Source organism: Triticum aestivum, chromosome 1A (genome assembly GCF_018294505.1).
Source record: "Triticum aestivum cultivar Chinese Spring chromosome 1A, IWGSC CS RefSeq v2.1, whole genome shotgun sequence".
Taxonomy (NCBI): Eukaryota; Viridiplantae; Streptophyta; class Magnoliopsida; order Poales; family Poaceae; genus Triticum; species Triticum aestivum.
Window position 1 is genome coordinate 557,095,253 of NC_057794.1, and position 10,407 is coordinate 557,105,659.

The following is a 10,407-nucleotide window of genomic DNA, read 5'->3' on the forward strand; positions in this document are numbered from 1 at the left end:
GGACGCGGCGAAAACGAAGAAAGCTCCAAAGCTAAGGGAAAAGAAGACTCCATGCAAATATTGTGAAGATGAAGATCACAACGTGAAGTATTGCCAACTCCTTGCAGCTTTTCTTGCTGCGAGTGCGAGCGCGAAAGCTCCGGGTGTCGAAACAATCCTTACACTTTAGGATATTTTCGTGAGGGAAAAAATGATGAATTGCCTTGTAACACCCCATGACTTATGATAATAAGTTGTGTTGACTAGCTATGAATGTTTGTTTTGTGGGATTGCAACATATTACTACATGTGTGGTTTGAAAAAAGCAGAATGTTGCTTTTTACAAGAGTTGTTTTTAAAAAAATTCTTATTGTTATATGTTTGTGAGAGCTTACTTTTTGTAGTATGATGGTGCCAAAATTTGTAGATTTTTTTTAAAAAAGCAGAATGTGGGTTTTTTCTTATTTTTTTTAAAATAGTACTCAATGGTTGTTGTAACCACAGCTTGATCCATGCTTAAAAACAACATGTTTTAAGCTTTTGAAAAGCATGGTTGATTTTAAAAAACATGGTTGAATCTTTTTGAAAATATGGTTGAAGCTTTTAGGAAACATGTTTGAAGCTTTAAGAAAACATGTTTAGAAGATTTCTGAAAAGCATGGTTGCAGCTTTTTAAAAACATGGTTGAAGCTTCTGTAAACAAGGTTGCAACTTTTAGGAAACATGGTTGAAGCTTTTGAAAACTTGGTTGTAACTTTTTCAAAGTATGGTTGAAACTTTTTCAAAATATGGTTGCAGATTTTAGGAAACATGGTTGAAGCTTTTTGCAAACATGGTTGAAGCTTTTTAAAACATGGTTGAAGCAAAATAACAAGTTTGAAAAGGAAAAAGCCTTGAATGATTTAAAGTGTTGATTTAGCTATACAGCAAAAGTTGGAAAAGGAAGCATATTTATATTATGCTTCCAGCAAAAATATTATAGGGATGTAGCTAATTTGCAGGTAAAAAAGTATATTTTGGCTCTGGAACAAATCTAACAGAAGGTTGTAGCTATTTCCTGTGAGCTTGCAGCAATTTAAGTGTGTGACAAAAAAATAGCATTCACATATTATTTTTCAGAAAATATGTTTTGAGGGGGAAAATGCACAGAGATTCCCTTGAAACTTCAATGGATGAAGTTTGAAATATTTTCATATTTTAGAACCAGTGAAACAAAAAACAATTGTCAACGCATGATCATGTTGGCAAACAGAAGAACGCATCCATTAAAAACATAAGTGCATCATCCAAATATAAAGTTATCATCGGTTTACATACCAAAAGGACACATGTTTACTGGAGGTATCAACAGTTTACATACGAACGCGCAGTACTCTAATCCTATCAGAACGCTACCACCTCGGACATGATCTAGACCTAACGAAGAAACAAGCTTGTTCGTCTTGAACCTTCCAGAAAATCAAGCCGCCAACTCATCGTTGAACGCCCGCTCCTTTGGGGTGTTGTTCATTGGGTGGCTGAAAAGGTTGTATGCCACATCGATGCGGTATCGCGCCATGTCTTCCTATAAAAAATGAATACAAAAAGTAAGCAAGTATGATACTCGTTATTCTTGAGTTGCATGAGTGATGAATGCAAAAAGTTCACATCCATCCACCGCAAAAAATTGTTATGGATGTAGCAAAATTATGATATGGATGAAGCAAAAGCAGAATGTAGTTGTAGCACACTAGACATATGGATGTAGCTAAAAAAGCCTAGTAGGTACAAACTTGAACCACATATGAAGCAACAACAAAACATGGTATTCTTCTGTTGCATGAGTATTGAAAACAAAGAAAGTAGATTGTAACAAAATGACAAGACAAAAAATTAAAAATGTGTACCTGCTTGAACTCTCTCATTGACTTCCCATCATAGTTCTCCACATACTTGAGCCCAAAAAAACCACAATCACATCTGTGAGATAAAAAAAGTTCTCCATCATACTTCCCATGCGTAGTTGAAAAAACAAAATGTTGAAATGGAACACATGATTGAAGCAAAATTCAAAAAGAAAACTCACAGGGTATCTTACTTTGGGTAATCCTCTAGGTCAACACAGGCGAAGGATCCAACATTGACATTGAATTCGCTGCACTCTTGTGCGAGGGTTGCAAAGTTTGTGATCTAGCACTGAAAACACACACAAAAGTTTCAAAAATAAAATGAGGTGTGTAAAGATGACAATAGGGCATTTATGTAGATGAATCTGAAGGCTAAACAGAAAAAATTAGAGAGCATGAGCATACCAAGTTATTGGCCTGCTTCTTCAAAGGAGATTGTTTTCCTTTTGAATGGATTGAGTCAAATACATTCCACTGCTTGTGAAGCAAGTTTGCGCAAACAACTATCCAATGGCGATCATGAACAATTGTGAAAAAGTGCTGCAAAAAATAAAAGAAAGGCGAAAAGGTACTCAGAACATGTAAAAAATGTTACAGCCGCGTCACATCATTGGATCATATTTGGAAGTTATTTGTGGTGTGGAACAAAAGAAAGCTTCGTGAAACTTACGAGGTCAAACTTTTGAACCTTGAACACTTTCATAACCCTTTCAAGCTCAGCCATGAGTTTTGCTGGTTGGAAAGTTGATGGGTCTTATTTTAGTAGGATCTACTTGAAAGATACAACAAAATGGTTAGTGTGTGTTGCAACGAAAATGTGAAAAGAAAGAAAAGAATGAAGCATTGCTTGTTTTTACAAGAACTTACCCCCGCGTGGACTGAGAAAATGTATTTCTTCAGCTCCGGTTCTTTTGCTGCACGGGATGCAATGTTGTTCATCTCGATACATAGTGACATGACCTCATCATTCATATCCCGACGAGGCTTGAAGCATACAAGGAATTTCTTGTATCCAATGTAAAATCCACCTAGCTTGATGAAAGGTGTCCTGTTACCATAGATGCAACCAAAATGAATCATTTCTTTCGAGCAAAAAAAATAAAAAAATAGAAAGCAAAAACAGATAAGGCTTAGGTAGCTCACACTTGTTCATTGGGTTGTGATTTCCTCAATGGTTTCCCATATTTTACAAACCTCTCATACATTTCTGCAGCCTTGTCGACCTTTTGCTTCTTTGCCTTGGTATTTTTTATGGCTGGAACTTTGGCCATCCTCTTCTTCCTAGTGTTCTTGTCATGTGTGCTAGGGCCACTGCTTGCATCAGCAAAATGCTCTTCTGTAGCGACCATCTTAAGAGCTGTAGCAAAAAAATACAAATGGATGAGTTTGCAAGAGATTGTACAACAAGAATTTGCTGGAATCACACAAATGTGAAAAAATGATATGGAGAAAAACAAAAAGAAATGATGCAAGATGAAGGAAGCATACTTGGGCTGTCATCATCGTCTGAACAACAGGAAACACGGGGATGTTTGCATAGATGGGGCTGACCGTGCTCTTCTTAATTATAGGCTCATCCGTGAAATGCATCATCTCATAGTCTTCGGAGCCCTTTGGGAACAACTCACAGGATGGCTCGTCGTCCCAAATGCCGGTTGTCGCACTCCTGGGTGCATCATAGAAGAGTGGGGGGCTGTGAGGTGAGGCGTTGCCTTCCATCTCGAAACTCACTCTTTGTTGCTCACAAGTTTCCACAGCCTCTATTGCAACTTCTAGGTTCAATCCGGTGACTTCATCCTTGTTGATGCTAGGTGTTGTACCTTGAGCTTGAGCTTGAGCACCAATGTCGGCATTTGCAGCTTTAGCATCATTCTCTTTTCCGCGACATTCGTCCATGATAGGTGCTTCAAAGGAAAAGTTGGGTTCATTGGTAGCTGTGATGGCGTCTCCAACATCACGAAGGAGAGGAGCCATCCGGTTGCACTGCAATTCCTTTAAACACTGCCAAACTTGCCTACTACACCATCCACCTCTGCTGCAAAAATACCCTTGTGCTTGTCGTAGAGCATTTGAAACTGAGTTGGTACCTACAAGAAGGCAAGTCGCCAACATTTTTAGTGACAAGTATATCCAGATTTTGAGAAGTATGGATGTAAAAAAACACAAATGTGGGTGTAGCACATTAGAGGTATGGATGAAGCAAGAAACAAGTAGGTGTGCTACTGTGTCACTATATATCAAATAAACAGTGTGATTGTAGCAATTTACTGTCATGGATGAAGCATAAAAAACAAATGGTCTATACCTCTAGGTAGCAAATTATTGATATGGATGTAGCAAAATTATGATATCTTTGAAGCAAAAACAGAATGTAGTTGTAGCACACTAGTCATATGGATGCAGAAAAAAAGCCTAGTAGGTATGAACTTAAACCACATATGAAGCAAAAACAGAACATGGTTGTAGCACATCAGAATGAGGGATGCAGCAAACAAAATATACACTTGCAACTGGGTATAGTAAATAATGCAAAGCCAAAGGCAAACAAGAAATGAATACAAAGAAAAAAATAGTGTAGATGGGGGAAAAGTACCCTTAGATCTTGCATGCTAGGGAATGATTGCTGCAGCCAATCGTTGAGCGAGGATGATAGGTGTGGTTCAGCTTCAACATTTTGTTGAGCCTCGTTTGATTGAGAGTCCTTTGCTTGAATTTCAGCACCTTGAATTTGGCTTCCTTGGCCACTAGTTCCTTGGCCACTAGGTGCTTCAGCACCAACTCCCTGCCCACTGGCTGCTTCAGCACCAACTTCCTGTCCCGCGAGTTGTGCTGCATAGGGGGTGTTGCACAAACTCCGTATCTAGGAAAACAAAACATGAGTGGCGGAAATAAGAAGGCTGCCATAACCTAAATGGAAAAGCAAAGATTGCTACATGCAAATTCAGTGAGCAAAAAACAGGGGGGGGGGTCTTAATACTCCATTGGCAAAGGAAAATACATAGGCGGGATGTAGCAAAATTACTTGGGTGTGTTTCCCGTAGAAAGGTTGGACAAGAGTGAGCTTGTTCTTGTCAACTTTATCCAACCAATCAAAATCCTTTTGACAAACAAAATGTATCCTCGGCACGGAATAAGCAATGGCATGCTCATTTGGGAGGCCGGCCAGAATATCAATATGATCCATGTATATGATCTGCATAGAATGGAAAAGGACATTAGCCAACAAAAACATAAATGCGAGCTATAGAAATGTATATAAGGTTTCATGCAGCAAAGAAAAAAATGCATGTCTTTCATAATGTTGCGTTGCATACCGCTAACATGGGAAGGCATGAAGCGATCTGAAACTCCGCTGCTTTTTCTGTATTTGCTTGCATCCTCTTCTTCTCTTGAAAGACTCCAACCTCCTCCATCACTCGTGCCAACAAGTGCTCATCCCAAGCGAATTCATGCACCAAAGACATATCTTCCAAGGAAGCTAGATACTCAAGATTCACCATATTGCCAGTGCCTGGGCACAAAACTGTTGCCAACGCAAGGAGTGTCCAAGTCCTATTTATCATAACCACGTCCTCATCGCTGCAACTAGTGAGCAACTTGATAACATGGGCGATTGGAGCCCTGTTCCCCTCCTTGTAGATGCTGCGAAGATCATGTTCATCGCTCTTCTTAAGAAGCTTCACCGGTCTATCACCGGATGGCACGTTGAAAATCCTTTTCACCATGAGCTTGCTGAAGGTGATGGACTTGTTCTTGTGTTTGAACTCAGAGAGTATGTGATTCGTGTTCATCACAACAAACTCAATGACCTCATGGGGCACCTTGAAAGACCGGATGTCCAACAAGTCTCCAAACGGTCCCTCCCTTATGATTCTCTGTTTTTCTGGTGTTACTTGCTTCCCAATCTCAGCCAGCCTTTTTGAGTTAAACCTTGACTTAAAGCCACATAGATTGCCTTTCTTCTTGATCTTCTTCTTAACCTTCTTACTCCCTTCATTCTCACCAGCGGTGCCTGCGACATCTACAAAAAGGAAAAAAAACAAGTCAATAAAACCCTAAAACTGCATCATCAGTAGCTAGGAAAAAACATACAAGAACACCTAAAAAATCTGTAAAACCTATGAAACATACAAGCACACATAAAAAATGTACAGAATAAAACATTGCACTCTAAAATTAGCATTTATACAAGTATGTCTGCTATAGAATAAAACCTAGGAGATTTTGTAGCACCAAGAAACCTATTTACAAATTTACATGGCAAACAAGGATGCCTCTATGTGGTGTGTGATTCCTTCAGGATCTCAAACAAGTTAATTTTCAGCGTCATTCTATTCAGCGCTGGAGCTTGAGATACATAAATAAGAGTTCACATGTTTCGTGTAACTCTGCTGCTGCGAACACGCGTTCGGCGCGAGGCCGGTCATAACTCCGTCACTCCGTGTAAGCTACTGGTAAATCCGCCGCATAAGATTCATGTTCAGAGATGAATTCATTTCTGTTTGTTCTAGTTTCAGCAATCAAATCTGAAATGATCCTCGATTCAGAAGCAGGGGTATTGGGTTGCGGAGTTCAAACTTGGTTCATCATACGCAAAAAAAAGGTTCGTAATACATATTGATCTAGTACATTTGCTGGTAAACTCTAGTACTCCTACATGCTTGCAGATGATGATCTTAGAAAAAGTGCACGTACATTTGCAAAAGTACAAAGTTGGTTTCGGCCGTATATACAACACAAAAACACAAACACAGCAGTGTGCATGCATCTTCACATGGTGATATGAAGTTTACTCTGTTCTACTGTATCATCTAAAACAAAATGTTCCTCACAAATTCCCCTCGGAAGTGTCCAGTGACCATTTAAACATAGCAATACCAATTCCCTGTATCCAATAGTTCGTGGATGAACAAAATCCCAAATCCTCCCAAATCCTAATCCCAATCCCATCCCAAATCCCTAGTGAACACAAGATTCAAATCCACCACCCCGCCTCCTCCATCTGCCCGCGGGAACACCACCCGCCCCTCCCTCTGCCCACGGGAACACCACCCCGCCCCCTCCCTCAACTCGCGGGAACACCACCCCGTCCCCGTCCGCGCCGGCGCCGGCGCCGGCCCGCGGGAACACAAACAACTCGCTCGCACCATAACCCGCCCTAACCCTAAAGCCAACGGGGGAGGGGGAGACAACAACGAAAGGGAGAGCAAGAGGGGAGAGTTACCATCCGGGGAAGCCATAGATCGTCGGAGAATCGAGATCCGCCCTGGGCCGCCGCCGCCGCTCCTGATCTCCAGGCGCCAACAAGCCCGTCGCCCGCAGGTCGCCCTGCCTCCTCGCACCGAAATGACGCCCCCGTGCGGTTGCAGCAAAAAACTAGGGAAGGGATAACCCGTGCGCGTTAAAAAACATGGGTCTGTGGTAACACGTGGCGCAGACAACGTCCTTGGATCAAAAGAGATCCAACGCACAGAGCGCGACCGACGCAACGGTTCGGCCGGCACCCCAGCCACAAACACTTCCCTTTGAATAACTGCAAACCACAATACCTCAGATTTGGCACTCGGCTTATAAGGTATAAGCCGTGTGTAACAGGTGCCAGACACCCGGCTTATAGGCATTACAAGTGGCGGCCTGCCAAATATAAGCCGAGAAGGAGGCACTCGGCTTATATATAATATATATAAATTGTCTGTTGTGCGGCCCGATGCCGACACATGGCCGTTAGCACATGACTACCGTTATGTTACTTTATTAAACCGTGTGCCTCGCGCAAACACTCGGTTTATATATAAACTGAGTTTTTTTAGCACGGCACCCGGCTTATACCTGGTAAGCCGGTCCCCTGTAAGCCGTGTCCTATAAACCGGGAGTTTTACTCGGTTTATATATAAGCCGAGTGCAAATCGGCATAAGCCGAATGTATTAGGCACACGGCTTACATTTTTTTCTTGTAGTGTTAGGAACTTATCTTGACTAATTTATTGTAAAAAGCTGTCAGAGCTCACTTCTGGAAATTAGCAGTAGCAAAATGTGGTTAAGATTTAAGGCATCCGGACTAAGCTTTGCAGCCTTTACATCTAATTTGACATGTGTGAATTATGACCATGAGATCTTGTTTAGTGCATACATCATTCTTGTTTTTTTCTCTCCACTGCTACGCCATCTGGTAATTAGTATATTCTGCTACTTTCATCTATGGAAGTATGATTTGTCACCTCTACAAATCAGACCAATAATTTATTTATGGACCAATATAATATAATTTGCAGTACTTGGCGTTGAGCTGCTAGCACTGCTGAATCTTAGCTGCAAAAAAGCCCCATTTGCTCATGAGAAAAGAATTTTGATGATAGTATTTTTTTCGAACAATGCAGGAGAACTGCATGTGACAATAATTTTGATGATAGTATTGCTTTTGCTAACCTTTTCTTCCCAAACAGCTAATGGAAGCTACAGGTGAGTGGATAGACTCCCCTCCCCTCCTGGCCGCTCCCGCCGGGGGGGAAACCCTAGCACGCGGGCTCGGCCCTCCTCCTTGTTCCTCCCTCCCCTCGCCGCTGCCCCCGCGTGCTGGCGGGCAAAGCCCGGCCAGCTCGGGTGGCAGCGGGGCCTCTTCCTCCCCCCGCACGGCGCTGGATGGCGCGGGCCATCGGGGCTGGGCGGTGGCGCGGCGGCGGCATGGAGTGGCTGGTGCGGGCTGGGGCGTTCTCTGCTCCCGGTGGCGGCGGCTTTGGGCGTGGCTCAGATCTGACGAAGCTGCGGCGCGGGTGGCCTGGGCCTATATGGTGGCGAGGCTCCGGCTCCTGCAGGTGGTGGCCGGCTCCGGTGACCGCCCCTTGCTGCAGCGCTCCATGGTGGTGGCGGGCCTGCCGGCCCCCGGCCGATCCGGCGATGGCAGGTGCCGCGGGCTGTGCTCGGCGTGGATGGGGCTGCCACGGCGTGGTGGTGGCCCTTGGCGGTGGTCGGGTTCGTCTCACGGCGGCGGCTGGATCTCTTCGGCGTCGGCCCGTCGGTGAGCGGCTTGTGCATGCCTTCAACCCTTCTTCTCGGTGCCCGGGCGCAATCTTCGTCGAAGAGTTGGCTCGTCCCCAGCTTTGGTCCATTGCTCGTTGTCGGTGTCAAAACCGGCGGATCTTGGGTAGGGGGTCCCGAACTGTGCGTCTAGGCCGGATGGTAACAGGAGGCAAGGGACACGAAGTTTTACCCAGGTTCGGGCCCTCTCGATGGAGGTAAAACCCTACGTCCTGCTTGATTAATATTGATGATATGGGTAGTACAAGAGTAGATCTACCACGAGATCAGAGAGGCTAAACCCTAGAAGCTAGCCTATGGTATGATTGTGTTGTCCTACGGACTAAAACCCTCCGGTTTATATAGACACCGGATAGGGTTAGGGTTGCATAGAGTCGGTTACAATGGTAGGAGATCTACATATCCGTATCACCAAGGTCGCCTTCCACGCCAAGGAAAGTCCCTTCCGGACACGGGACGAAGTCTTCAATCTTGTATCTTCATAGTCCAGGAGTCCGTCTGAAGGTATAGTCCGGTCATCCGGACACCCCCTAATCCAGGAGTCCCTCAGTAGCCCCTGAACCAGGCTTCAATGACGACGAGTCTGGCGCACATATTGTCTTCGGCATTGCAAGGCGGGTTCCTCCTCCAAGTACTTCATAGAAGATTTTGAACACAAAGATAGTGTCCGGCTCTGCAAAATAAGTTTCCACATATTGCCATAGAGAGAATAATATTTACGCAAATCTAATCTGCTGATGTATTCCGTAGTGTGACATCACACCACGGCCAAGCTTTTATTTGAACCGTTTTACTGTCCCATCTCAGCGTGTTATGCGAGGCAGCTTCCTTGGCACGTCTTGTTAAAGCAAAGATCGTGTCCCCTTATTCTGGGATTCTCATTAATACGGGCGTGGGTAACCCAACCGCGCCATTGATTAAGACGCTTGGGAGATAAGCGAGTTTTACCAGGCTGGTGGGGACGCATAGCCGCGTCCACCCATATAAGGGGATAAGGATCCACCTTTTCACCTATGCATTCTTCCTCCTTTGCCTATCCATTTTCGCGCGCTCGAGCTCCAGCGCCCAAATCCGCACTTCCCACCTCAACCTTCTCCAGCCATGTCCGGAGCGGGAGGCAAGTGGATGGTCTCCTCCGTTACGGAGGGACACATCAAAAGACTAAGGAAGGCCGGATACTTGTCCAACGACATTGCGCACCGGCTTCCCGAAGGGGGGCAGCTCATCCCTACCCCTAGGCCCCATGAGAGGGTGGTGTTCCTCCCTCATTTCCTCCGCGGATTGGGTTTCCCTCTCCACCCATTTGTCCGGGGGCTCATGTTCTACTATGGCCTAGATTTCCATGATCTGGCCCCGAACTTTGTCCTCAACACCTCGGCGTTTATCGTCGTGTGCGAGGCCTTCTTCCGCATCTGCCCCTATTTCGGCCTATGGCTCAAGACTTTTAACGTCAAGCCGAAGGTGGTGCGCGGCAACCAGGCGGAGTGCGGAGGCGCCATGGTGGGCA

The 10,407-nt window shown here is 44.6% G+C and overlaps 1 pseudogene; it reads right to left on the reverse strand.

Moving 5' to 3' along the window:
- Positions 1–1,485: 1,485 nt before the first annotated feature.
- Positions 1,486–8,897, reverse strand: LOC123049379 (uncharacterized; annotated as a pseudogene).
- Positions 8,898–10,407: the final 1,510 nt, after the last annotated feature.